Genomic DNA, 25,012 nt, shown 5'->3' with positions numbered 1-25,012 from the left:
CGCATGGCCCTTAAATCCAATTTAGTTAAAGAAAGAAAAATGCTTACAGAGGATTTCCTTATCGAGTAAAAATCTCACTCTCAGCGTCCCATTATTTACTTGGAAGCATTTAACGCTAACGGCAAGATGGCACGAAGCTTCTAGGCTTTTGGAGTTTGGATAAAATTGGTTTAATTTAAAACCGGTTTCTTCAATCAATCAGAATGAGCAGGTAATCAGCATTTTGTCAACAAGACATTGGTTCTGAACAGGGTCAATAAATTCATCATCAAATGACCTTGTGGCGCAACGGTAGCGCGTCTGACTCCAGATCAGAAGGTTGCGTGTTCAAATCACGTCAGGGTCAGTTGTTGCTTTGATCATCATAATGTGAGTACAGAATGCTAATTTTCATCCAGCTAGTTCCAATTCCTTTGATAAGAGAATTAGGACTAACCTTGAAGTCAAACTTTTTGGACTTCTCCTTTTTTAAAGCGGCAATATCTTCGCAGCTTTTATTATTGCAATGAAAAAAGGGAAAATGTTGCTGTTGTATCAAGAAAGATATCCAGGTTCCTCTTAAATCATTCAACAAATCAACCATCACAAAATCCTTTGGCAGAGAGTTCCAAAGTCTCACTGCTCTTACAGTAAAGAATCTCAGTCTGTGATGATGGTGAATTGTTTTTTCCTCCCGACGTACTTGATGCTGTCTTGTTCTGGTTAAAGCCCTGGCTTTAAAAATAAAATAATAAATAAAAAAATGTACCCTACATTGATATATTTGTACATAGTAAATAGATGGCACCTAAGAAATGTTGAAGAAAACTCAATAGCCTTTCTTGTTATCCATCTTCACCTTAAATGGTATTTTTGATTTCTACTTATACTCAATTTCTTTGTAAAATCGCATGGCCCTTAAATCCAATTTAGTTAAAGAAAGAAAAATGCTTACAGATGATTTCCTTATCGAGTAAAAATCTCACTCTCAGCGTTCCATTATTTACTTGGAAGCATTTAACGCTAACGGCAAGATGGCACGAAGCTTCTAGGCTTTTGGAGTTTGGTTAAAATTGGTTTAATTTAAAACCAGTTTCTTCAATCAATCAGAATGAGCAGGTAATCAGCATTTTGTCAACAAGACATTGGTTCTGAACAGGGTCAATAAATTCATCATCAAATGACCTTGTGGTGCAACGGTAGCGTGTCTGACTCCAGATCAGAAGGTTGCGTGTTCAAATCACGTCAGGGTCAGTTGTTGCTTTGATCATCATAATGAGAGTACAGAATGCTAGTTTTTCATCCAGCTAGTTCCAGTTCCTTTGATAAGAGAATTAGGACTCACCTTGAAGTCAAACTTTTTGGACTTCTCCTTTTTTAAAGCGGCAATATCTTCGCAGCTTTTATTATTGCAATGAAAAAAGGGAAAATGTTGCTGTTGTATCAAGAAAGATATCCAGGTTCCTCTTAAATCATTCAACAAATCAACCATCACAAAATCCTTTGGCAGAGAGTTCCAAAGTCTCACTGCTCTTACAGTAAAGAATCTCAGTCTGTGATGATGGTGAATTTTTTTTCCTCCCGACGTACTTGATGCTGTCTTGTTCTGGTTAAAGCCCTGGCTTTAAAAATAAAATAATAAATAAAAAAATGTACCCTACATTGATATATTTGTACATAGTAAATAGATGGCACCTAAGAAATGTTGAAGAAAACTCAATAGCCTTTCTTGTTATCCATCTTCACCTTAAATGGTATTTTTGATTTCTACTTATACTCAATTTCTTTGTAAAATCGCATGGCCCTTAAATCCAATTTAGTTAAAGAAAGAAAAATGCTTACAGAGGATTTCCTTATCGAGTAAAAATCTCACTCTCAGCGTCCCATTATTTACTTGGAAGCATTTAACGCTAACGGCAAGATGGCACGAAGCTTCTAGGCTTTTGGAGTTTGGATAAAATTGGTTTAATTTAAAACCGGTTTCTTCAATCAATCAGAATGAGCAGGTAATCAGCATTTTGTCAACAAGACATTGGTTCTGAACAGGGTCAATAAATTCATCATCAAATGACCTTGTGGCGCAACGGTAGCGCGTCTGACTCCAGATCAGAAGGTTGCGTGTTCAAATCACGTCAGGGTCAGTTGTTGCCTTGATCATCATAATGAGAGTACAGGATGCTAGTTTTTCATCCAGCTAGTTCCAGTTCCTTTGATAAGAAAATTAGGACTCACCTTGAAGTCAAAGTTTTTGGACTTCTCCTTTTTTAAGGCGGCAATATCTATGCAGCTTTTATTATTGCAATGAAAAAAGGGAAAATGTTGCTGTTGTATCAAGAAAGATATCCAGGTTCCTCTTAAATAATTCAACAAATCAACCATCACAAAATCCTTTGGCAGAGAGTTCCAAAGTCTCACTGCTCTTACAGTAAAGAATCTCAGTCTGTGATGATGGTGAATTTTTTTTCCTCCCGACATACTTGATGCTGTCTTGTTCTGGTTAAAGCCCTGGCTTTAAAAATAAAATAATAAATAAAAAAATGTACCCTACATTGATATATTTGTACATAGTAAATAGATGGCACCTAAGAAATGTTGAAGAAAACTCAATAGCCTTTCTTGTTATCCATCTTCACCTTAAATGGTATTTTTGATTTCTACTTATACTCAATTTCTTTGTAAAATCGCATGGCCCTTAAATCCAATTTAGTTAAAGAAAGAAAAATGCTTACAGAGGATTTCCTTATCGAGTAAAAATCTCACTCTCAGCGTCCCATTATTTACTTGGAAGCATTTAACGCTAACGGCAAGATGGCACGAAGCTTCTAGGCTTTTGGAGTTTGGTTAAAATTGGTTTAATTTAAAACCGGTTTCTTCAATCAATCAGAATGAGCAGGTAATCAGCATTTTGTCAACAAGACATTGGTTCTGAACAGGGTCAATAAATTCATCATCAAATGACCTTGTGGCGCAACGGTAGCGCGTCTGACTCCAGATCAGAAGGTTGCGTGTTCAAATCACGTCAGGGTCAGTTGTTGCTTTGATCATCATAATGAGAGTACAGAATGCTAGTTTTTCATCCAGCTAGTTCCAGTTCCTTTGATAAGAGAATTAGGACTCACCTTGAAGTCAAACTTTTTGGACTTCTCCTTTTTTAAAGCGGCAATATCTTCGCAGCTTTTATTATTGCAATGAAAAAAGGGAAAATGTTGCTGTTGTATCAAGAAAGATATCCAGGTTCCTCTTAAATCATTCAACAAATCAACCATCACAAAATCCTTTGGCAGAGAGTTCCAAAGTCTCACTGCTCTTACAGTAAAGAATCTCAGTCTGTGATGATGGTGAATTTTTTTTCCTCCCGACGTACTTGATGCTGTCTTGTTCTGGTTAAAGCCCTGGCTTTAAAAATAAAATAATAAATAAAAAAATGTACCCTACATTGATATATTTGTACATAGTAAATAGATGGCACCTAAGAAATGTTGAAGAAAACTCAATAGCCTTTCTTGTTATCCATCTTCACCTTAAATGGTATTTTTGATTTCTACTTATACTCAATTTCTTTGTAAAATCGCATGGCCCTTAAATCCAATTTAGTTAAAGAAAGAAAAATGCTTACAGAGGATTTCCTTATCGAGTAAAAATCTCACTCTCAGCGTCCCATTATTTACTTGGAAGCATTTAACGCTAACGGCAAGATGGCACGAAGCTTCTAGGCTTTTGGAGTTTGGATAAAATTGGTTTAATTTAAAACCGGTTTCTTCAATCAATCAGAATGAGCAGGTAATCAGCATTTTGTCAACAAGACATTGGTTCTGAACAGGGTCAATAAATTCATCATCAAATGACCTTGTGGCGCAACGGTAGCGCGTCTGACTCCAGATCAGAAGGTTGCGTGTTCAAATCACGTCAGGGTCAGTTGTTGCCTTGATCATCATAATGAGAGTACAGGATGCTAGTTTTTCATCCAGCTAGTTCCAGTTCCTTTGATAAGAAAATTAGGACTCACCTTGAAGTCAAAGTTTTTGGACTTCTCCTTTTTTAAGGCGGCAATATCTATGCAGCTTTTATTATTGCAATGAAAAAAGGGAAAATGTTGCTGTTGTATCAAGAAAGATATCCAGGTTCCTCTTAAATAATTCAACAAATCAACCATCACAAAATCCTTTGGCAGAGAGTTCCAAAGTCTCACTGCTCTTACAGTAAAGAATCTCAGTCTGTGATGATGGTGAATTTTTTTTCCTCCCGACATACTTGATGCTGTCTTGTTCTGGTTAAAGCCCTGGCTTTAAAAATAAAATAATAAATAAAAAAATGTACCCTACATTGATATATTTGTACATAGTAAATAGATGGCACCTAAGAAATGTTGAAGAAAACTCAATAGCCTTTCTTGTTATCCATCTTCACCTTAAATGGTATTTTTGATTTCTACTTATACTCAATTTCTTTGTAAAATCGCATGGCCCTTAAATCCAATTTAGTTAAAGAAAGAAAAATGCTTACAGAGGATTTCCTTATCGAGTAAAAATCTCACTCTCAGCGTCCCATTATTTACTTGGAAGCATTTAACGCTAACGGCAAGATGGCACGAAGCTTCTAGGCTTTTGGAGTTTGGTTAAAATTGGTTTAATTTAAAACCGGTTTCTTCAATCAATCAGAATGAGCAGGTAATCAGCATTTTGTCAACAAGACATTGGTTCTGAACAGGGTCAATAAATTCATCATCAAATGACCTTGTGGCGCAACGGTAGCGCGTCTGACTCCAGATCAGAAGGTTGCGTGTTCAAATCACGTCAGGGTCAGTTGTTGCTTTGATCATCATAATGAGAGTACAGAATGCTAGTTTTTCATCCAGCTAGTTCCAGTTCCTTTGATAAGAGAATTAGGACTCACCTTGAAGTCAAACTTTTTGGACTTCTCCTTTTTTAAAGCGGCAATATCTTCGCAACTTTTATTATTGCAATGAAAAAAGGGAAAATGTTGCTGTTGTATCAAGAAAGATATCCAGGTTCCTCTTAAATCATTCAACAAATCAACCATCACAAAATCCTTTGGCAGAGAGTTCCAAAGTCTCACTGCTCTTACAGTAAAGAATCTCAGTCTGTGATGATGGTGAATTTTTTTTCCTCCCGACGTACTTGATGCTGTCTTGTTCTGGTTAAAGCCCTGGCTTTAAAAATAAACTAATAAATAAAAAAATGTACCCTACATTGATATATTTGTACATAGTAAATAGATGGCACCTAAGAAATGTTGAAGAAAACTCAATAGCCTTTCTTGTTATCCATCTTCACCTTAAATGGTATTTTTGATTTCTACTTATACTCAATTTCTTTGTAAAATCGCATGGCCCTTAAATCCAATTTAGTTAAAGAAAGAAAAATGCTTACAGAGGATTTCCTTATCGAGTAAAAATCTCACTCTCAGCGTCCCATTATTTACTTGGAAGCATTTAACGCTAACGGCAAGATGGCACGAAGCTTCTAGGCTTTTGGAGTTTGGTTAAAATTGGTTTAATTTAAAACCGGTTTCTTCAATCAATCAGAATGAGCAGGTAATCAGCATTTTGTCAACAAGACATTGGTTCTGAACAGGGTCAATAAATTCATCATCAAATGACCTCGTGGCGCAACGGTAGCGCGTCTGACTCCAGATCAGAAGGTTGCGTGTTCAAATCACGTCAGGGTCAGTTGTTGCTTTGATCATCATAATGAGAGTACAGAATGCTAGTTTTTCATCCAGCTAGTTCCAGTTCCTTTGATAAGAGAATTAGGACTCACCTTGAAGTCAAACTTTTTGGACTTCTCCTTTTTTAAGGCGGCAATATCTACGCAGCTTTTATTATTGCAATGAAAAAAGGGAAAATGTTGCTGTTGTATCAAGAAAGATATCCAGGTTCCTCTTAAATCATTCAACAAATCAACCATCACAAAATCCTTTGGCAGAGAGTTCCAAAGTCTCACTGCTCTTACAGTAAAGAATCTCAGTCTGTGATGATGGTGAATTTTTTTTCCTCCCGACGTACTTGATGCTGTCTTGTTCTGGTTAAAGCCCTGGCTTTAAAAATAAACTAATAAATAAAAAAATTTACCCTACATTGATATATTTGTACATAGTAAATAGATGGCACCTAAGAAATGTTGAAGAAAACTCAATAGCCTTTCTTGTTATCCATCTTCACCTTAAATGGTATTTTTGATTTCTACTTATACTCAATTTCTTTGTAAAATCGCATGGCCCTTAAATCCAATTTAGTTAAAGAAAGAAAAATGCTTACAGAGGATTTCCTTATCGAGTAAAAATCTCACTCTCAGCGTCCCATTATTTACTTGGAAGCATTTAAAGCTAACGGCAAGATGGCACGAAGCTTCTAGGCTTTTGGAGTTTGGTTAAAATTGGTTTAATTTAAAACCGGTTTCTTCAATCAATCAGAATGAGCAGGTAATCAGCATTTTGTCAACAAGACATTGGTTCTGAACAGGGTCAATAAATTCATAACCAAATGACCTTGTGGCGCAACGGTAGCGCGTCTGACTCCAGATCAGAAGGTTGCGTGTTCAAATCAGGTCAGGGTCAGTTGTTGCTTTGATCATCATAATTAGAGTACAGAATGCTAGTTTTTCATCCAGCTAGTTCCAGTTCCTTTGATAAGAGAATTAGGACTCACCTTGAAGTCAAAGTTTTTGGACTTCTCCTTTTTTAAGGCGGCAATATCTACGCAGCTTTTATTATTGCAATGAAAAAAGGGAAAATGTTGCTGTTGTATCAAAAAAGATATCCAGGTTCCTCTTAAATCATTCAACAAATCAACTATCACAAAATTCTTTGGCAGAGAGTTCCAAAGTCTCACTGCTCTTACTGTAAAGAATCTCAGTCTGTGATGATGGTGAATTTTTTTTCCTACCGACGTACTTGATGCTGTCTTTTTCTGGTTAAAGCCCTGGCTTTAAAAATAAAATAATAAATAAAAAAATGTACCCTACATTGATATATTTGTACATAGTAAATAGATGGCACCTAAGAAATGTTGAAGAAAACTCAATAGCCTTTCTTGTTATCCATCTTCACCTTAAATGGTATTTTTGATTTCTACTTATACTCAATTTCTTTGTAAAATCGCATGGCCCTTAAATCCAATTTAGTTAAAGAAAGAAAAATGCTTACAGAGGATTTCCTTATCGAGTAAAAATCTCACTCTCAGCGTCCCATTATTTACTTGGAAGCATTTAACGCTAACGGCAAGATGGCACGAAGCTTCTAGGCTTTTGGAGTTTGGTTAAAATTGGTTTAATTTAAAACCGGTTTCTTCAATCAATCAGAATGAGCAGGTAATCAGCATTTTGTCAACAAGACATTGGTTCTGAACAGGGTCAATAAATTCATCATCAAATGACCTTGTGGTGCAACGGTAGCGCGTCTGACTCCAGATCAGAAGGTTGCGTGTTCAAATCACGTCAGGGTCAGTTGTTGCTTTGATCATCATAATGTGAGTACAGAATGCTAATTTTCATCCAGCTAGTTCCAGTTCCTTTGATAAGAGAATTAGGACTCACCTTGAAGTCAAACTTTTTGGACTTCTCCTTTTTTAAGGTGGCAATATCTTCGCAGCTTTTATTATTACAATGAAAAAAGGGAAAATGTTGCTGTTGTATCAAGAAAGATATCCAGGTTCCTCTTAAATCATTCAACAAATCAACCATCACAAAATCCTTTGGCAGAGAGTTCCAAAGTCTCACTGCTCTTACAGTAAAGAATCTCAGTCTGTGATGATGGTGAATTTTTTTTCCTCCCGACGTACTTGATGCTCTCTTGTTCTGGTTAAAGCCCTGGCTTTAAAAATAAAATAATAAATAAAAAAAATGTACCCTACATTGATATATTTGTACATAGTAAATAGATGGCACCTAAGAAATGTTGAAGAAAACTCAACAGCCTTTCTTGTTATCCATCTTCACCTTAAATGGTATTTTTGATTTCTACTCATACTCAATTTCTTTGTAAAATCGCATGGCCCTTAAATCCAATTTAGTTAAAGAAAGAAAAATACTTACAGAGGATTTCCTTATCGAGTAAAAATCTCACTCTCAGCGTCCCATTATTTACTTGGAAGCATTTAACGCTAACGGCAAGATGGCACGAAGCTTCTAGGCTTTTGGAGTTTGGTTAAAATTGGTTTAATTTAAAACCGGTTTCTTCAATCAATCAGAATGAGCAGGTAATCAGCATTTTGTCAACAAGACATTGGTTCTGAACAGGGTCAATAAATTCATCATCAAATGACCTTGTGGCGCAACGGTAGCGTGTCTGACTCCAGATCAGAAGGTTGCGTGTTCAAATCACGTCAGGGTCAGTTGTTGCTTTGATCATCATAATGTGAGTACAGAATGCTAATTTTCATCCAGCTAGTTCCAGTTCCTTTGATAAGAGAATTAGGACTCACCTTGAAGTCAACGTTTTTGGACTTCTCCTTTTTTAAAGCGGCAATATCTTCGCAGCCTTTATTATTGCAATGAAAAAAGGGAAAATGTTGCTGTTGTATCAAGAAAGATATCCAGGTTCCTCTTAAATCATTCAACAAATCAACCATCACAAAATCCTTTGGCAGAGAGTTCCAAAGTCTCACTGCTCTTACAGTAAAGAATCTCAGTCTGTGATGATGGTGAATTTTTTTTCCTCCCGACGTACTTGATGCTGTCTTGTTCTGGTTAAAGCCCTGGCTTTAAAAATAAAATAATAAATAAAAAAATGTACCCTACATTGATATATTTGTACATAGTAAATAGATGGCACCTAAGAAATGTTGAAGAAAACTCAATAGCCTTTCTTGTTATCCATCTTCACCTTAAATGGTATTTTTGATTTCTACTTATACTCAATTTCTTTGTAAAATCGCATGGCCCTTAAATCCAATTTAGTTAAAGAAAGAAAAATGCTTACAGAGGATTTCCTTATCGAGTAAAAATCTCACTCTCAGCGTCCCATTATTTACTTGGAAGCATTTAACGCTAACAGCAAGATGGCACGAAGCTTCTAGGCTTTTGGAGTTTGGTTAAAATTGGTTTAATTTAAAACCGGTTTCTTCAATCAATCAGAATGAGCAGGTAATCAGCATTTTGTCAACAAGACATTGGTTCTGAACAGGGTCAATAAATTCATCATCAAATGACCTTGTGGCGCAACAGTAGCGCGTCTGACTCCAGATCAGAAGGTTGCGTGTTCAAATCACGTCAGGGTCAGTTGTTGCTTTGATCATCATAATGTGAGTACAGAATGCTAATTTTCATCCAGCTAGTTCCAGTTCCTTTGATAAGAGAATTAGGACTCACCTTGAAGTCAACGTTTTTGGACTTCTCCTTTTTTAAAGCGGCAATATCTTCGCAGCCTTTATTATTGCAATGAAAAAAGGGAAAATGTTGCTGTTGTATCAAGAAAGATATCCAGGTTCCTCTTAAATCATTCAACAAATCAACCATCACAAAATCCTTTGGCAGAGAGTTCCAAAGTCTCACTGCTCTTACAGTAAAGAATCTCAGTCTGTGATGATGGTGAATTTTTTTTCCTCCCGACGTACTTGATGCTGTCTTGTTCTGGTTAAAGCCCTGGCTTTAAAAATAAAATAATAAATAAAAAAATGTACCCTACATTGATATATTTGTACATAGTAAATAGATGGCACCTAAGAAATGTTGAAGAAAACTCAATAGCCTTTCTTGTTATCCATCTTCACCTTAAATGGTATTTTTGATTTCTACTTATACTCAATTTCTTTGTAAAATCGCATGGCCCTTAAATCCAATTTAGTTAAAGAAAGAAAAATGCTTACAGAGGATTTCCTTATCGAGTAAAAATCTCACTCTCAGCGTCCCATTATTTACTTGGAAGCATTTAACGCTAACAGCAAGATGGCACGAAGCTTCTAGGCTTTTGGAGTTTGGTTAAAATTGGTTTAATTTAAAACCGGTTTCTTCAATCAATCAGAATGAGCAGGTAATCAGCATTTTGTCAACAAGACATTGGTTCTGAACAGGGTCAATAAGTTCATCATCAAATGACCTTGTGGCGCAACAGTAGCGCGTCTGACTCCAGATCAGAAGGTTGCGTGTTCAAATCACGTCAGGGTCAGTTGTTGCTTTGATCATCATAATGTGAGTACAGAATGCTAATTTTCATCCAGCTAGTTCCAGTTCCTTTGATAAGAGAATTAGGACTCACCTTGAAGTCAACGTTTTTGGACTTCTCCTTTTTTAAAGCGGCAATATCTTCGCAGCCTTTATTATTGCAATGAAAAAAGGGAAAATGTTGCTGTTGTATCAAGAAAGATATCCAGGTTCCTCTTAAATCATTCAACAAATCAACCATCACAAAATCCTTTGGCAGAGAGTTCCAAAGTCTCACTGCCCTTACAGTAAAGAATCTCAGTCTGTGATGATGGTGAATTTTTTTTCCTCCCGACGTACTTGATGCTCTCTTGTTCTGGTTAAAGCCCTGGCTTTAAAAATAAAATAATAAATAAAAAAAATGTACCCTACATTGATATATTTGTACATAGTAAATAGATGGCACCTAAGAAATGTTGAAGAAAACTCAACAGCCTTTCTTGTTATCCATCTTCACCTTAAATGGTATTTTTGATTTCTACTCATACTCAATTTCTTTGTAAAATCGCATGGCCCTTAAATCCAATTTAGTTAAAGAAAGAAAAATACTTACAGAGGATTTCCTTATCGAGTAAAAATCTCACTCTCAGCGTCCCATTATTTACTTGGAAGCATTTAACGCTAACGGCAAGATGGCACGAAGCTTCTAGGCTTTTGGAGTTTGGTTAAAATTGGTTTAATTTAAAACCGGTTTCTTCAATCAATCAGAATGAGCAGGTAATCAGCATTTTGTCAACAAGACATTGGTTCTGAACAGGGTCAATAAATTCATCATCAAATGACCTTGTGGCGCAACGGTAGCGCGTCTGACTCCAGATCAGAAGGTTGCGTGTTCAAATCACGTCAGGGTCAGTTGTTGCTTTGATCATCATAATGTGAGTACAGAATGCTAATTTTCATCCAGCTAGTTCCAGTTCCTTTGATAAGAGAATTAGGACTCACCTTGAAGTCAATGTTTTTGGACTTCTCCTTTTTTAAAGCGGCAATATCTTCGCAGCCTTTATTATTGCAATGAAAAAAGGGAAAATGTTGCTGTTGTATCAAGAAAGATATCCAGGTTCCTCTTAAATCATTCAACAAATCAACCATCACAAAATCCTTTGGCAGAGAGTTCCAAAGTCTCACTGCTCTTACAGTAAAGAATCTCAGTCTGTGATGATGGTGAATTTTTTTTCCTCCCGACGTACTTGATGCTGTCTTGTTCTGGTTAAAGCCCTGGCTTTAAAAATAAAATAATAAATAAAAAAATGTACCCTACATTGATATATTTGTACATAGTAAATAGATGGCACCTAAGAAATGTTGAAGAAAACTCAATAGCCTTTCTTGTTATCCATCTTCACCTTAAATGGTATTTTTGATTTCTACTCATACTCAATTTCTTTGTAAAATCGCATGGCCCTTAAATCCAATTTAGTTAAAGAAAGAAAAATACTTACAGAGGATTTCCTTATCGAGTAAAAATCTCACTCTCAGCGTCCCATTATTTACTTGGAAGCATTTAACGCTAACGGCAAGATGGCACGAAGCTTCTAGGCTTTTGGAGTTTGGTTAAAATTGGTTTAATTTAAAACCGGTTTCTTCAATCAATCAGAATGAGCAGGTAATCAGCATTTTGTCAACAAGACATTGGTTCTGAACAGGGTCAATAAATTCATCATCAAATGACCTTGTGGCGCAACGGTAGCGCGTCTGACTCCAGATCAGAAGGTTGCGTGTTCAAATCACGTCAGGGTCAGTTGTTGCTTTGATCATCATAATGTGAGTACAGAATGCTAATTTTCATCCAGCTAGTTCCAGTTCCTTTGATAAGAGAATTAGGACTCACCTTGAAGTCAATGTTTTTGGACTTCTCCTTTTTTAAAGCGGCAATATCTTCGCAGCCTTTATTATTGCAATGAAAAAAGGGAAAATGTTGCTGTTGTATCAAGAAAGATATCCAGGTTCCTCTTAAATCATTCAACAAATCAACCATCACAAAATCCTTTGGCAGAGAGTTCCAAAGTCTCACTGCTCTTACAGTAAAGAATCTCAGTCTGTGATGATGGTGAATTTTTTTTCCTCCCGACGTACTTGATGCTGTCTTGTTCTGGTTAAAGCCCTGGCTTTAAAAATAAAATAATAAATAAAAAAATGTACCCTACATTGATATATTTGTACATAGTAAATAGATGGCACCTAAGAAATGTTGAAGAAAACTCAATAGCCTTTCTTGTTATCCATCTTCACCTTAAATGGTATTTTTGATTTCTACTTATACTCAATTTCTTTGTAAAATCGCATGGCCCTTAAATCCAATTTAGTTAAAGAAAGAAAAATGCTTACAGAGGATTTCCTTATCGAGTAAAAATCTCACTCTCAGCGTCCCATTATTTACTTGGAAGCATTTAACGCTAACGGCAAGATGGCACGAAGCTTCTAGGCTTTTGGAGTTTGGTTAAAATTGGTTTGATTTAAAACCGGTTTCTTCAATCAATCAGAATGAGCAGGTAATCAGCATTTTGTCAACAAGACATTGGTTCTGAACAGGGTCAATAAATTCATCATCAAATGACCTTGTGGCGCAACGGTAGCGCGTCTGACTCCAGATCAGAAGGTTGCGTGTTCAAATCACGTCAGGGTCAGTTGTTGCTTTGATCATCATAATGTGAGTACAGAATGCTAATTTTCATCCAGCTAGTTCCAGTTCCTTTGATAAGAGAATTAGGACTCACCTTGAAGTCAACGTTTTTGGACTTCTCCTTTTTTAAAGCGGCAATATCTTCGCAGCTTTTATTATTGCAATGAAAAAAGGGAAAATGTTGCTGTTGTATCAAGAAAGATATCCAGGTTCCTCTTAAATCATTCAACAAATCAACCATCACAAAATCCTTTGGCAGAGAGTTCCAAAGTCTCACTGCTCTTACAGTAAAGTATCTCAGTCTGTGATGATGGTGAATTTTTTTTCCTCCCGACGTACTTGATGCTGTCTTGTTCTGGTTAAAGCCCTGGCTTTAAAAATAAAATAATAAATAAAAAAATGTACCCTACATTGATATATTTGTACATAGTAAATAGATGGCACCTAAGAAATGTTGAAGAAAACTCAATAGCCTTTCTTGTTATCCATCTTCACCTTAAATGGTATTTTTGATTTCTACTTATACTCAATTTCTTTGTAAAATCGCATGGCCCTTAAATCCAATTTAGTTAAAGAAAGAAAAATGCTTACAGAGGATTTCCTTATCGAGTAAAAATCTCACTCTCAGCGTCCCATTATTTACTTGGAAGCATTTAACGCTAACGGCAAGATGGCACGAAGCTTCTAGGCTTTTGGAGTTTGGTTAAAATTGGTTTAATTTAAAACCGGTTTCTTCAATCAATCAGAATGAGCAGGTAATCAGCATTTTGTCAACAAGACATTGGTTCTGAACAGGGTCAATAAATTCATTATCAAATGACCTTGTGGCGCAACGGTAGCGCGTCTGACTCCAGATCAGAAGGTTGCGTGTTCAAATCACGTCAGGGTCAGTTGTTGCTTTGATCATCATAATGAGAGTACAGAATGCTAGTTTTTCATCCAGCTAGTTCCAGTTCCTTTGATAAGAGAATTAGGACTCACCTTGAAGTCAAAGTTTTTGGACTTCTCCTTTTTTAAGGCGGCAATATCTACGCAGCTTTTATTATTGCAATGAAAAAAGGGAAAATGTTGCTGTTGTATCAAGAAAGATATCCAGGTTCCTCTTAAATCATTCAACAAATCAACCATCACAAAATCCTTTGGCAGAGAGTTCCAAAGTCTCACTGCTCTTACTGTAAAGAATCTCAGTCTGTGATGATGGTGAATTTTTTTTCCTCCCGACGTACTTGATGCTGTCTTTTTCTGGTTAAAGCCCTGGCTTTAAAAATAAAATAATAAATAAAAAAATGTACCCTACATTGATATATTTGTTTATAGTAAATAGATGGCACCTAAGAAATGTTGAAGAAAACTCAATAGCCTTTCTTGTTATCCATCTTCACCTTAAATGGTATTTTTGATTTCTACTTATACTCAATTTCTTTGTAAAATCGCATGGCCCTTAAATCCAATTTAGTTAAAGAAAGAAAAATGCTTACAGAGGATTTCCTTATCGAGTAAAAATCTCACTCTCAGCGTCCCATTATTTACTTGGAAGCATTTAACGCTAACGGCAAGATGGCACGAAGCTTCTAGGCTTTTGGAGTTTGGTTAAAATTGGTTTAATTTAAAACCGGTTTCTTCAATCAATCAGAATGAGCAGGTAATCAGCATTTTGTCAACAAGACATTGGTTCTGAACAGGGTCAATAAATTCATCATCAAATGACCTTGTGGCGCAACGATAGCGCGTCTGACTCCAGATCAGAAGGTTGCGTGTTCAAAGCACGTCAGGGTCAGTTGTTGCTTTGATCATCATAATGTGAGTACAGAATGCTAATTTTCATCCAGCTAGTTCCTTTGATAAGAGAATTAGGACTCACCTTGAAGTCAACGTTTTTGGACTTCTCCTTTTTTAAAGCGGCAATATCTTCGCAGCTTTTATTATTGCAATGAAAAAAGGGAAAATGTTGCTGTTGTATCAAGAAAGATATCCAGGTTCCTCTTAAATCATTCAACAAATCAACCATCACAAAATCCTTTGGCAGAGAGTTCCAAAGTCTCACTGCCCTTACAGTAAAGAATCTCAGTCTGTGATGATGGTGAATTTTTTTTCCCCCCGACGTACTTGATGCTGTCTTGTTCTGGTTAAAGCCCTGGCTTTAAAAATAAAATAATAAATAAAAAAATGTACCCTACATTGATATATTTGTACATAGTAAATAGATGGCACCTAAGAAATGTTGAAGAAAACTCAATAGCCTTTCTTGTTATCCATCTTCACCTTAAATGGTATTTTTGATTTCTACTTATACTCAATTTCTTTGTAAAATCGCATGGCCCTTAAATCCAATTTAGTTAAAGAAAGAAAAATGCTTACAGAGGATTTCCTTATCGAGTAAAAATCTCACTCTCAGCGTCCCATTATTTACTTGGAAGCATTTAACGCTAACGGCAAGATGGCACGAAGCTTCTAGGCTTTTGGAGTTTGGATAAAATTGGTTTAATTTAAAACCGGTTTCTTCAATCAATCAGAATGAGCAGGTAATCAGCATTTTGTCAACAAGACATTGGTTCTGAACAGGGTCAATAAATTCATCATCAAATGACCTTGTGGCGCAACGGTAGCGCGTCTGACTCCAGATCAGAAGGTTGCGTGTTCAAATCACGTCTGGGTCAGTTGTTGCTTTGATCATCATAATGTGAGTACAGAATGCTAATTTTCATCCAGCTAGTTCCAATTCCTTTGATAATAGAATTAGGACTCACCTTGAAGTCAAACTGTTTGGACTTCTCCTTTTTTAAAGCGGCAATATCTTCGCAGCTTTTATTATTGCAATGAAAAAAGGGAAAATGTTGCTGTTGTATCAAGAAAGATATCCAGGTTCCTCTTAAATCATTCAACAAATCAACCATCACAAAATCCTTTGGCAGAGAGTTCCAAAGTCTCACTGCTCTTACAGTAAAGAATCTCAGTCTGTGATGATGGTGAATTTTTTTTCCTCCCAACGTACTTGATGCTGTCTTGTTCTGGTTAAAGCCCTGGCTTTAAAAATAAAATAATAAATAAAAAAATGTACCCTACATTGATATATTTGTACATAGTAAATAGATGGCACCTAAGAAATGTTGAAGAAAACTCAACAGCCTTTCTTGTTATCCATCTTCACCTTAAATGGTATTTTTGATTTCTACTCATACTCAATTTCTTTGTAAAATCGCATGGCCCTTAAATCCAATTTAGTTAAAGAAAGAAAAATACTTACAGAGGATTTCCTTATCGAGTAAAAATCTCACTCTCAGCGTCCCATTATTTACTTGGAAGCATTTAACGCTAACGGCAAGATGGCACGAAGCTTCTAGGCTTTTGGAGTTTGGTTAAAATTGGTTTAATTTAAAACCGGTTTCTTCAATCAATCAGAATGAGCAGGTAATCAGCATTTTGTCAACAAGACATTGGTTCTGAACAGGGTCAATAAATTCATCATCAAATGACCTTGTGGCGCAACGGTAGCACGTCTGACTCCAGATCAGAAGGTTGCGTGTTCAAATCACGTCAGGGTCAGTTGTTGCTTTGATCATCATAATGTGAGTACAGAATGCTAATTTTCATCCAGCTAGTTCCAGTTCCTTTGATAAGAGAATTAGGACTCACCTTGAAGTCAACGTTTTTGGACTTCTCCTTTTTTAAAGCGGCAATATCTTCGCAGCCTTTATTATTGCAATGAAAAAAGGGAAAATGTTGCTGTTGTATCAAGAAAGATATCCAGGTTCCTCTTAAATCATTCAACAAATCAACCATCACAAAATCCTTTGGCAGAGAGTTCCAAAGTCTCACTGCTCTTACAGTAAAGAATCTCAGTCTGTGATGATGGTGAATTTTTTTTCCTCCCGACGTACTTGATGCTGTCTTGTTCTGGTTAAAGCCCTGGCTTTAAAAATAAAATAATAAATAAAAAAATGTACCCTACATTGATATATTTGTACATAGTAAATAGATGGCACCTAAGAAATGTTGAAGAAAACTCAATAGCCTTTCTTGTTATCCATCTTCACCTTAAATGGTATTTTTGATTTCTACTTATACTCAATTTCTTTGTAAAATCGCATGGCCCTTAAATCCAATTTAGTTAAAGAAAGAAAAATGCTTACAGAGGATTTCCTTATCGAGTAAAAATCTCACTCTCAGCGTCCCATTATTTACTTGGAAGCATTTAACGCTAACGGCAAGATGGCACGAAGCTTCTAGGCTTTTGGAGTTTGGTTAAAATTGGTTTAATTTAAAACCGGTTTCTTCAATCAATCAGAATGAGCAGGTAATCAGCATTTTGTCAACAAGACATTGGTTCTGAACAGGGTCAATAAATTCATCATCAAATGACCTTGTGGCGCAACGGTAGCGCGTCTGACTCCAGATCAGAAGGTTGCGTGTTCAAATCACGTCAGGGTCATTTGTTGCTTTGATCATCATAATGTGAGTACAGAATGCTAATTTTCATCCAGCTAGTTCCAGTTCCTTTGATAAGAGAATTAGGACTCACCTTGAAGTCAACGTTTTTGGACTTCTCCTTTTTTAAAGCGGCAATATCTTCGCAGCTTTTATTATTGCAATGAAAAAAGGGAAAATGTTGCTGTTGTATCAAGAAAGATATCCAGGTTCCTCTTAAATCATTCAACAAATCAACCATCACAAAATCCTTTGGCAGAGAGTTCCAAAGTCTCACTGCTCTTACAGTAAAGTATCTCAGTCTGTGATGATGGTGAATTTTTTTTCCTCCCGACGTACTTGATGCTGTCTTGTTCTGGTTAAAGCCCTGGCTTTAAAAATAAAATAATAAATAAAAAAATGTACCCTACATTGATATATTTGTACATAGTAAATAGATGGCACCTAAGAAATGTTGAAGAAAACTCAATAGCCTTTCTTGTTATCCATCTTCACCTTAAATGGTATTTTTGATTTCTACTTATACTCAATTTCTTTGTAAAATCGCATGGCCCTTAAATCCAATTTAGTTAAAGAAAGAAAAATGCTTACAGAGGATTTCCTTATCGAGTAAAAATCTCACTCTCAGCGTCCCATTATTTACTTGGAAGCATTTAACGCTAACGGCAAGATGGCACGAAGCTTCTAGGCTTTTGGAGTTTGGTTAAAATTGGTTTAATTTAAAACCGGTTTCTTCAATCAATCAGAATGAGCAGGTAATCAGCATTTTGTCAACAAGACATTGGTTCTGAACAGGGTCAATAAATTCATCATCAAATGACCTTGTGGCGCAACGGTAGCGCGTCTGACTCCAGATCAGAAGGTTGCGTGTTCAAATCACGTCAGGGTCAGTTGTTGCTTTGATCATCATAATGAGAGTACAGAATGCTAGTTTTTCATCCAGCTAGTTCCAGTTCCTTTGATAAGAGAATTAGGACTCACCTTGAAGTCAAAGTTTTTGGACTTCTCCTTTTTTAAGGCGGCAATATCTACGCAGCTTTTATTATTGCAATGAAAAAAGGGAAAATGTTGCTGTTGTATCAAGAAAGATATCCAGGTTCCTCTTAAATCATTCAACAAATCAACCATCACAAAATCCTTTGGCAGAGAGTTCCAAAGTCTCACTGCTCTTACTGTAAAGAATCTCAGTCTGTGATGATGGTGAATTTTTTTTCCTCCCGACGTACTTGATGCTGTCTTTTTCTGGTTAAAGCCCTGGCTTTAAAAATAAAATAATAAATAAAAAAATGTACCCTACATTGATATATTTGTACATAGTAAATAGATGGCACCTTAGAAATGTTGAAGAAAACTCAATAGCCTTTCTTGTTATCCATCTTCACCTTAAATGGTATTTTTGATTTCTACTTATACTCAATTTCTTTGTAAAATCGCATGGCCCTTAAATCCAATTTAGTTAAAGAAAGAAAAATGCTTACAGAGGATTTCCTTATCGAGTAAAAATCTCACTCTCAGCGTCCCATTATTTACTTGGAAGCATTTAACGCTAACGGCAAGATGGCACGAAGCTTCTAGGCTTTTGGAGTTTGGTTAAAATTGGTTTAATTTAAAACCGGTTTCTTCAATCAATCAGAATGAGCAGGTAATCAGCATTTTGTCAACAAGACATTGGTTCTGAACAGGGTCAATAAATTCATCATCAAATGACCTTGTGGCGCAACGATAGCGCGTCTGACTCCAGATCAGAAGGTTGCGTGTTCAAAGCACGTCAGGGTCAGTTGTTGCTTTGATCATCATAAAGTGAGTACAGAATGCTAATTTTCATCCAGCTAGTTCCTTTGATAAGAGAATTAGGACTCACCTTGAAGTCAACGTTTTTGGACTTCTCCTTTTTTAAAGCGGCAATATCTTCGCAGCTTTTATTATTGCAATGAAAAAAGGGAAAATGTTGCTGTTGTATCAAGAAAGATATCCAGGTTCCTCTTAAATCATTCAACAAATCAACCATCACAAAATCCTTTGGCAGAGAGTTCCAAAGTCTTACTGCTCTTACTGTAAAGAATCTCAGTCTGTGATGATGGTGAATTTTTTTTCCTCCCGACGTACTTGATGCTGTCTTTTTCTGGTTAAAGCCCTGGCTTTAAAAATAAAATAATAAATAAAAAAATGTACCCTACATTGATATATTTGTACATAGTAAATAGATGGCACCTAAGAAATGTTGAAGAAAACTCAATAGCCTTTATTGTTATCCATCTTCACCTTAAATGGTATTTTTGATTTCTACTTATACTCAATTTCTTTGTAAAATCACATGGCCCTTAAATCCAATTAAGTTAAAGAAAGAAAAATGCTTACAGAGGATTTCCTTATCGAGTAAAAATCTCACTCTCAGCATCCCATTATTTACTTGGAAGCATTTAACGCTAACGGCAAGATGGCACGAAGCTTCTAGGCTTTTGGAGTTTGGTTAAAATTGGTTTAATTTAAAACCGGTTTCTTCAATCAATCAGAATGAGCAGGCAATCAGCATTTTGTCAACAAGACATTGGTTCTGAACAGGGTCAATAAATTCATCATCAAATGACCGTGTGGCGCAACGGTAGCGCGTCTGACTCCAGATCAGAAGGTTGCGTGTTCAAATCACGTCAGGGTCAGTTGTTGCTTTGATCATCATAATGTGAGTGCAGAATGCTAATTTTCATCCAGCCAGTTCCTTTGATAAGAGAATTAGGACTCACCTTGAAGTCAAAGTTTTTGGACTTCTCCTTTTTTAAGGCGGCAATATCTACGCAGCTTTTATTATTGCAATGAAAAAAGGGAAAATGTTGCTGTTGTATCAAGAAAGATATCCAGGTTCCTCTTAAATCATTCAACAAATCAACCATCACAAAATCCTTTGGCAGAGAGTTCCAAAGTCTCACTGCCCTTACAGTAAAGAATCTCAGTCTGTGATGATGGTGAATTTTTTTTCCTCCCGACGTACTTGATGCTGTCTTGTTCTGGTTAAAACCCTGGCTTTAAAAATAAAATAATAAATAAAAAAATGTACCCTACATTGATATATTTGTACATAGTAAATAGATGGCACCTAAGAAATGTTGAAGAAAACTCAATAGCCTTTCTTGTTATCCATCTTCACCTTAAATGGTATTTTTGATTTCTACTTATACTCAATTTCTTTGTAAAATCGCATGGCCCTTAAATCCAATTTAGTTAAAGAAAGAAAAATGCTTACAGAGGATTTCCTTATCGAGTAAAAATCTCACTCTCAGCGTCCCATTATTTACTTGGAAGCATTTAACGCTAACGGCAAGATGGCACGAAGCTTCTAGGCTTTTGGAGTTTGGTTAAAATTGGTTTAATTTAAAACCGGTTTCTTCAATCAATCAGAATGAGCAGGTAATCAGCATTTTGTCAACAAGACATTGGTTCTGAACAGGGTCAATAAATTCATCATCAAATGACCTTGTGGCGCAACGGTAGCGCGTCTGACTCCAGATCAGAAGGTTGCGTGTTCAAATCACGTCAGGGTCAGTTGTTGCTTTGATCATCATAATGAGAGTACAGAATGCTAGTTTTTCATCCAGCTAGTTCCAGTTCCTTTGATAAGAGAATTAGGACTCACCTTGAAGTCAAACTTTTTGGACTTCTCCTTTTTTAAAGCGGCAATATCTTCGCAGCTTTTATTATTGCAATGAAAAAAGGGAAAATGTTGCTGTTGTATCAAGAAAGATATCCAGGTTCCTCTTAAATCATTCAACAAATCAACCATCACAAAATCCTTTGGCAGAGAGTTCCAAAGTCTCACTGCTCTTACAGTAAAGAATCTCAGTCTGTGATGATGGTGAATTTTTTTTCCTCCCGACGTACTTGATGCTGTCTTGTTCTGGTTAAAGCCCTGGCTTTAAAAATAAAATAATAAATAAAAAAATGTACCCTACATTGATATATTTGTACATAGTAAATAGATGGCACCTAAGAAATGTTGAAGAAAACTCAATAGCCTTTCTTGTTATCCATCTTCACCTTAAATGGTATTTTTGATTTCTACTTATACTCAATTTCTTTGTAAAATCGCATGGCCCTTAAATCCAATTTAGTTAAAGAAAGAAAAATGCTTACAGAGGATTTCCTTATCGAGTAAAAATCTCACTCTCAGCGTCCCATTATTTACTTGGAAGCATTTAACGCTAACGGCAAGATGGCACGAAGCTTCTAGGCTTTTGGAGTTTGGATAAAATTGGTTTAATTTAAAACCGGTTTCTTCAATCAATCAGAATGAGCAGGTAATCAGCATTTTGTCAACAAGACATTGGTTCTGAACAGGGTCAATAAATTCATCATCAAATGACCTTGTGGCGCAACGGTAGCGCGTCTGACTCCAGATCAGAAGGTTGCGTGTTCAAATCACGTCTGGGTCAGTTGTTGCTTTGATCATCATAATGTGAGTACAGAATGCTAATTTTCATCCAGCTAGTTCCAATTCCTTTGATAAGAGAATTAGGACTCACCTTGAAGTCAAACTTTTTGGACTTCTCCTTTTTTAAAGCGGCAATATCTTCGCAGCTTTTATTATTGCAATGAAAAAAGGGAAAATGTTGCTGTTGTATCAAGAAAGATATCCAGGTTCCTCTTAAATCATTCAACAAATCAACCATCACAAAATCCTTTGGCAGAGAGTTCCAAAGTCTCACTGCTCTTACAGTAAAGAATCTCAGTCTGTGATGATGGTGAATTTTTTTTCCTCCCGACGTACTTGATGCTGTCTTGTTCTGGTTAAAGCCCTGGCTTTAAAAATAAAATAATAAATAAAAAAATGTACCCTACATTGATATATTTGTACATAGTAAATAGATGGCACCTAAGAAATGTTGAAGAAAACTCAATAGCCTTTCTTGTTATCCATCTTCACCTTAAATGGTATTTTTGATTTCTACTTATACTCAATTTCTTTGTAAAATCGCATGGCCCTTAAATCCAATTTAGTTAAAGAAAGAAAAATGCTTACAGAGGATTTCCTTATCGAGTAAAAATCTCACTCTCAGCGTCCCATTATTTACTTGGAAGCATTTAACGCTAACGGCAAGATGGCACGAAGCTTCTAGGCTTTTGGAGTTTGGTTAAAATTGGTTTAATTTAAAACCGGTTTCTTCAATCAATCAGAATGAGCAGGTAATCAGCATTTTGTCAACAAGACATTGGTTCTGAACAGGGTCAATAACTTCATCATCAAATGACCTTGTGGCGCAACGGTAGCGCGTCTGACTCCAGATCAGAAGGTTGCGTGTTCAAATCACGTCAGGTTCAGTTGTTGCTTTGATCATCATATTGAGAGTACAGAATGCTAGTTTTTCATCCAGCTAGTTCCAGTTCCTTTGATAAGAGAATTAGGACTCACCTTGAAGTCAAATTGTTTGGACTTCTCCTTTTTTAAGGCGGCAATATCTACGCAGCTTTTATTATTGCAATGAAAAAAGGGAAAATGTTGCTGTTGTATCAAGAAAGATATCCAGGTTCCTCTTAAATCATTCAACAAATCAACCATCACAAAATCCTTTGGCAGAGAGTTCCAAAGTCTCACTGCTCTTACAGTAAAGAATCTCAGTCTGTGATGATGGTGAATTTTTTTTCCTCCCGACGTACTTGATGCTGTCTTGTTCTGGTTAAAGCCCTGGCTTTAAAAATAAAATAATAAATAAAAAAATGTACCCTACATTGATATATTTGTACATAGTAAATAGATGGCACCTAAGAAATGTTGAAGAAAACTCAATAGCCTTTCTTGTTATCCATCTTCACCTTAAATGGTATTTTTGATTTCTACTTATACTCAATTTCTTTGTAAAATCGCATGGCCCTTAAATCCAATTTAGTTAAAGAAAGAAAAATGCTTACAGAGGATTTCCTTATCGAGTAAAAATCTCACTCTCAGCGTCCCATTATTTACTTGGAAGCATTTAACGCTAACGGCAAGATGGCACGAAGCTTCTAGGCTTTTGGAGTTTGGTTAAAATTGGTTTAATTTAAAACCGGTTTCTTCAATCAATCAGAATGAGCAGGTAATCAGCATTTTGTCAACAAGACATTGGTTCTGAACAGGGTCAATAACTTCATCATCAAATGACCTTGTGGCGCAACGGTAGCGCGTCTGACTCCAGATCAGAAGGTTGCGTGTTCAAATCACGTCAGGTTCAGTTGTTGCTTTGATCATCATATTGAGAGTACAGAATGCTAGTTTTTCATCCAGCTAGTTCCAGTTCCTTTGATAAGAGAATTAGGACTCACCTTGAAGTCAAATTTTTTGGACTTCTCCTTTTTTAAGGCGGCAATATCTACGCAGCTTTTATTATTGCAATGAAAAAAGGGAAAATGTTGCTGTTGTATCAAGAAAGATATCAAGGTTCCTCTTAAATCATTCAACAAATCAACCATCACAAAATCCTTTGGCAGAGAGTTCCAAAGTCTCACTGCTCTTACAGTAAAGAATCTCAGTCTGTGATGATGGTGAATTTTTTTTCCTCCCGACGTACTTGATGCTGTCTTGTTCTGGTTAAAGCCCTGGCTTTAAAAATAAAATAATAAATAAAAAAATGTACCCTACATTGATATATTTGTACATAGTAAATAGATGGCACCTAAGAAATGTTGAAGAAAACTCAATAGCCTTTCTTGTTATCCATCTTCACCTTAAATGGTATTTTTGATTTCTACTTATACTCAATTTCTTTGTAAAATCGCATGGCCCTTAAATCCAATTTAGTTAAAGAAAGAAAAATGCTTACAGAGGATTTCCTTATCGAGTAAAAATCTCACTCTCAGCGTCCCATTATTTACTTGGAAGCATTTAACGCTAACGGCAAGATGGCACGAAGCTTCTAGGCTTTTGGAGTTTGGTTAAAATTGGTTTAATTTAAAACCGGTTTCTTCAATCAATCAGAATGAGCAGGTAATCAGCATTTTGTCAACAAGACATTGGTTCTGAACAGGGTCAATAAATGCATCATCAAATGACTTTGTGGCGCAACGGTAGCGTGTCTGACTCCAGATCAGAAGGTTGCTTGTTCAAATCACGTCAGGGTCAGTTGTTGCTTTCATCATCTTAATGTGAGTACTGAATGCTAATTTTCATCCAGCCAGTTCCTTTGATAAGAGAATTAGGACTCACCTTGAAGTCAAAGTTTTTGGACTTCTCCTTTTTTAAGGCAGCAATATCTACGCAGCTTTTATTATTGCAATGAAAAAAGGGAAAATGTTGCTGTTGTATCAAGAAAGATATCCAGGTTCCTCTTAAATCATTCAACAAATCAACCATCACAAAATCCTTTGGCAGAGAGTTCCAAAGTCTCACTGCCCTTACAGTAAAGAATCTCAGTCTGTGATGATGGTGAATTTTTTTTCCTCCCGACGTACTTGATGCTGTCTTGTTCTGGTTAAAGCCCTGGCTTTAAAAATAAAATAATAAATAAAAAAATGTACCCTACATTGATATATTTGTACATAGTAAATAGATGGCACCTAAGAAATGTTGAAGAAAACTCAATAGCCTTTCTTGTTATCCATCTTCACCTTAAATGGTATTTTTGATTTCTACTTATACTCAATTTCTTTGTAAAATCGCATGGCCCTTAAATCCAATTTAGTTAAAGAAAGAAAAATGCTTACAGAGGATTTCCTTATCGAGTAAAAATCTCACTCTCAGCGTCCCATTATTTACTTGGAAGCATTTAACGCTAACGGCAAGATGGCACGAAGCTTCTAGGCTTTTGGAGTTTGGATAAAATTGGTTTAATTTAAAACCGGTTTCTTCAATCAATCAGAATGAGCAGGT

The 25,012-nt window shown here is 36.1% G+C and overlaps 28 non-coding genes across 28 annotated transcripts; all 28 read left to right on the top strand.

The window, feature by feature from the left end:
* Nucleotides 1–274: 274 nt before the first annotated feature.
* Nucleotides 275–346, top strand: TRNAW-CCA (transfer RNA tryptophan (anticodon CCA)). The gene has a single exon. It is a non-coding gene; the product is annotated as a tRNA-Trp (tRNA).
* Nucleotides 347–1,161: 815 nt separating this feature from the next.
* On the top strand, nucleotides 1,162–1,233 carry TRNAW-CCA (transfer RNA tryptophan (anticodon CCA)). The gene has a single exon. It is a non-coding gene; the product is annotated as a tRNA-Trp (tRNA).
* An 815-nt stretch (nucleotides 1,234–2,048) lies between these two features.
* TRNAW-CCA (transfer RNA tryptophan (anticodon CCA)) lies at nucleotides 2,049–2,120 on the top strand. Its single transcript has one exon. It is a non-coding gene; the product is annotated as a tRNA-Trp (tRNA).
* An 815-nt stretch (nucleotides 2,121–2,935) lies between these two features.
* TRNAW-CCA (transfer RNA tryptophan (anticodon CCA)) lies at nucleotides 2,936–3,007 on the top strand. Its single transcript has one exon. It is a non-coding gene; the product is annotated as a tRNA-Trp (tRNA).
* Nucleotides 3,008–3,822: 815 nt separating this feature from the next.
* Nucleotides 3,823–3,894, top strand: TRNAW-CCA (transfer RNA tryptophan (anticodon CCA)). Its single transcript has one exon. It is a non-coding gene; the product is annotated as a tRNA-Trp (tRNA).
* Nucleotides 3,895–4,709: 815 nt separating this feature from the next.
* Nucleotides 4,710–4,781, top strand: TRNAW-CCA (transfer RNA tryptophan (anticodon CCA)). The gene has a single exon. It is a non-coding gene; the product is annotated as a tRNA-Trp (tRNA).
* An 815-nt stretch (nucleotides 4,782–5,596) lies between these two features.
* Nucleotides 5,597–5,668, top strand: TRNAW-CCA (transfer RNA tryptophan (anticodon CCA)). The gene has a single exon. It is a non-coding gene; the product is annotated as a tRNA-Trp (tRNA).
* Nucleotides 5,669–6,483: 815 nt separating this feature from the next.
* TRNAW-CCA (transfer RNA tryptophan (anticodon CCA)) lies at nucleotides 6,484–6,555 on the top strand. The gene has a single exon. It is a non-coding gene; the product is annotated as a tRNA-Trp (tRNA).
* Nucleotides 6,556–7,370: 815 nt separating this feature from the next.
* On the top strand, nucleotides 7,371–7,442 carry TRNAW-CCA (transfer RNA tryptophan (anticodon CCA)). Its single transcript has one exon. It is a non-coding gene; the product is annotated as a tRNA-Trp (tRNA).
* An 815-nt stretch (nucleotides 7,443–8,257) lies between these two features.
* TRNAW-CCA (transfer RNA tryptophan (anticodon CCA)) lies at nucleotides 8,258–8,329 on the top strand. Its single transcript has one exon. It is a non-coding gene; the product is annotated as a tRNA-Trp (tRNA).
* An 814-nt stretch (nucleotides 8,330–9,143) lies between these two features.
* TRNAW-CCA (transfer RNA tryptophan (anticodon CCA)) lies at nucleotides 9,144–9,215 on the top strand. The gene has a single exon. It is a non-coding gene; the product is annotated as a tRNA-Trp (tRNA).
* Nucleotides 9,216–10,029: 814 nt separating this feature from the next.
* TRNAW-CCA (transfer RNA tryptophan (anticodon CCA)) lies at nucleotides 10,030–10,101 on the top strand. Its single transcript has one exon. It is a non-coding gene; the product is annotated as a tRNA-Trp (tRNA).
* Nucleotides 10,102–10,916: 815 nt separating this feature from the next.
* Nucleotides 10,917–10,988, top strand: TRNAW-CCA (transfer RNA tryptophan (anticodon CCA)). The gene has a single exon. It is a non-coding gene; the product is annotated as a tRNA-Trp (tRNA).
* An 814-nt stretch (nucleotides 10,989–11,802) lies between these two features.
* Nucleotides 11,803–11,874, top strand: TRNAW-CCA (transfer RNA tryptophan (anticodon CCA)). Its single transcript has one exon. It is a non-coding gene; the product is annotated as a tRNA-Trp (tRNA).
* Nucleotides 11,875–12,688: 814 nt separating this feature from the next.
* TRNAW-CCA (transfer RNA tryptophan (anticodon CCA)) lies at nucleotides 12,689–12,760 on the top strand. Its single transcript has one exon. It is a non-coding gene; the product is annotated as a tRNA-Trp (tRNA).
* Nucleotides 12,761–13,574: 814 nt separating this feature from the next.
* On the top strand, nucleotides 13,575–13,646 carry TRNAW-CCA (transfer RNA tryptophan (anticodon CCA)). Its single transcript has one exon. It is a non-coding gene; the product is annotated as a tRNA-Trp (tRNA).
* Nucleotides 13,647–14,461: 815 nt separating this feature from the next.
* Nucleotides 14,462–14,533, top strand: TRNAW-CCA (transfer RNA tryptophan (anticodon CCA)). Its single transcript has one exon. It is a non-coding gene; the product is annotated as a tRNA-Trp (tRNA).
* An 808-nt stretch (nucleotides 14,534–15,341) lies between these two features.
* TRNAW-CCA (transfer RNA tryptophan (anticodon CCA)) lies at nucleotides 15,342–15,413 on the top strand. Its single transcript has one exon. It is a non-coding gene; the product is annotated as a tRNA-Trp (tRNA).
* Nucleotides 15,414–16,227: 814 nt separating this feature from the next.
* Nucleotides 16,228–16,299, top strand: TRNAW-CCA (transfer RNA tryptophan (anticodon CCA)). Its single transcript has one exon. It is a non-coding gene; the product is annotated as a tRNA-Trp (tRNA).
* Nucleotides 16,300–17,113: 814 nt separating this feature from the next.
* On the top strand, nucleotides 17,114–17,185 carry TRNAW-CCA (transfer RNA tryptophan (anticodon CCA)). Its single transcript has one exon. It is a non-coding gene; the product is annotated as a tRNA-Trp (tRNA).
* An 814-nt stretch (nucleotides 17,186–17,999) lies between these two features.
* Nucleotides 18,000–18,071, top strand: TRNAW-CCA (transfer RNA tryptophan (anticodon CCA)). Its single transcript has one exon. It is a non-coding gene; the product is annotated as a tRNA-Trp (tRNA).
* An 815-nt stretch (nucleotides 18,072–18,886) lies between these two features.
* On the top strand, nucleotides 18,887–18,958 carry TRNAW-CCA (transfer RNA tryptophan (anticodon CCA)). The gene has a single exon. It is a non-coding gene; the product is annotated as a tRNA-Trp (tRNA).
* Nucleotides 18,959–19,766: 808 nt separating this feature from the next.
* TRNAW-CCA (transfer RNA tryptophan (anticodon CCA)) lies at nucleotides 19,767–19,838 on the top strand. Its single transcript has one exon. It is a non-coding gene; the product is annotated as a tRNA-Trp (tRNA).
* An 808-nt stretch (nucleotides 19,839–20,646) lies between these two features.
* On the top strand, nucleotides 20,647–20,718 carry TRNAW-CCA (transfer RNA tryptophan (anticodon CCA)). Its single transcript has one exon. It is a non-coding gene; the product is annotated as a tRNA-Trp (tRNA).
* An 815-nt stretch (nucleotides 20,719–21,533) lies between these two features.
* On the top strand, nucleotides 21,534–21,605 carry TRNAW-CCA (transfer RNA tryptophan (anticodon CCA)). Its single transcript has one exon. It is a non-coding gene; the product is annotated as a tRNA-Trp (tRNA).
* An 814-nt stretch (nucleotides 21,606–22,419) lies between these two features.
* Nucleotides 22,420–22,491, top strand: TRNAW-CCA (transfer RNA tryptophan (anticodon CCA)). The gene has a single exon. It is a non-coding gene; the product is annotated as a tRNA-Trp (tRNA).
* Nucleotides 22,492–23,306: 815 nt separating this feature from the next.
* On the top strand, nucleotides 23,307–23,378 carry TRNAW-CCA (transfer RNA tryptophan (anticodon CCA)). The gene has a single exon. It is a non-coding gene; the product is annotated as a tRNA-Trp (tRNA).
* An 815-nt stretch (nucleotides 23,379–24,193) lies between these two features.
* TRNAW-CCA (transfer RNA tryptophan (anticodon CCA)) lies at nucleotides 24,194–24,265 on the top strand. The gene has a single exon. It is a non-coding gene; the product is annotated as a tRNA-Trp (tRNA).
* The last annotated feature ends 747 nt before the right edge of the window (nucleotides 24,266–25,012 follow it).

The sequence above is a fragment of the Rhinoderma darwinii genome, chromosome 3, assembly GCF_050947455.1.
Source record: "Rhinoderma darwinii isolate aRhiDar2 chromosome 3, aRhiDar2.hap1, whole genome shotgun sequence".
In the NCBI taxonomy this organism is placed as follows: Eukaryota; Metazoa; Chordata; class Amphibia; order Anura; family Rhinodermatidae; genus Rhinoderma; species Rhinoderma darwinii.
Note: the sequence above shows the minus strand (reverse complement) of the source record. Positions and strands in the feature narration are given on the sequence as shown.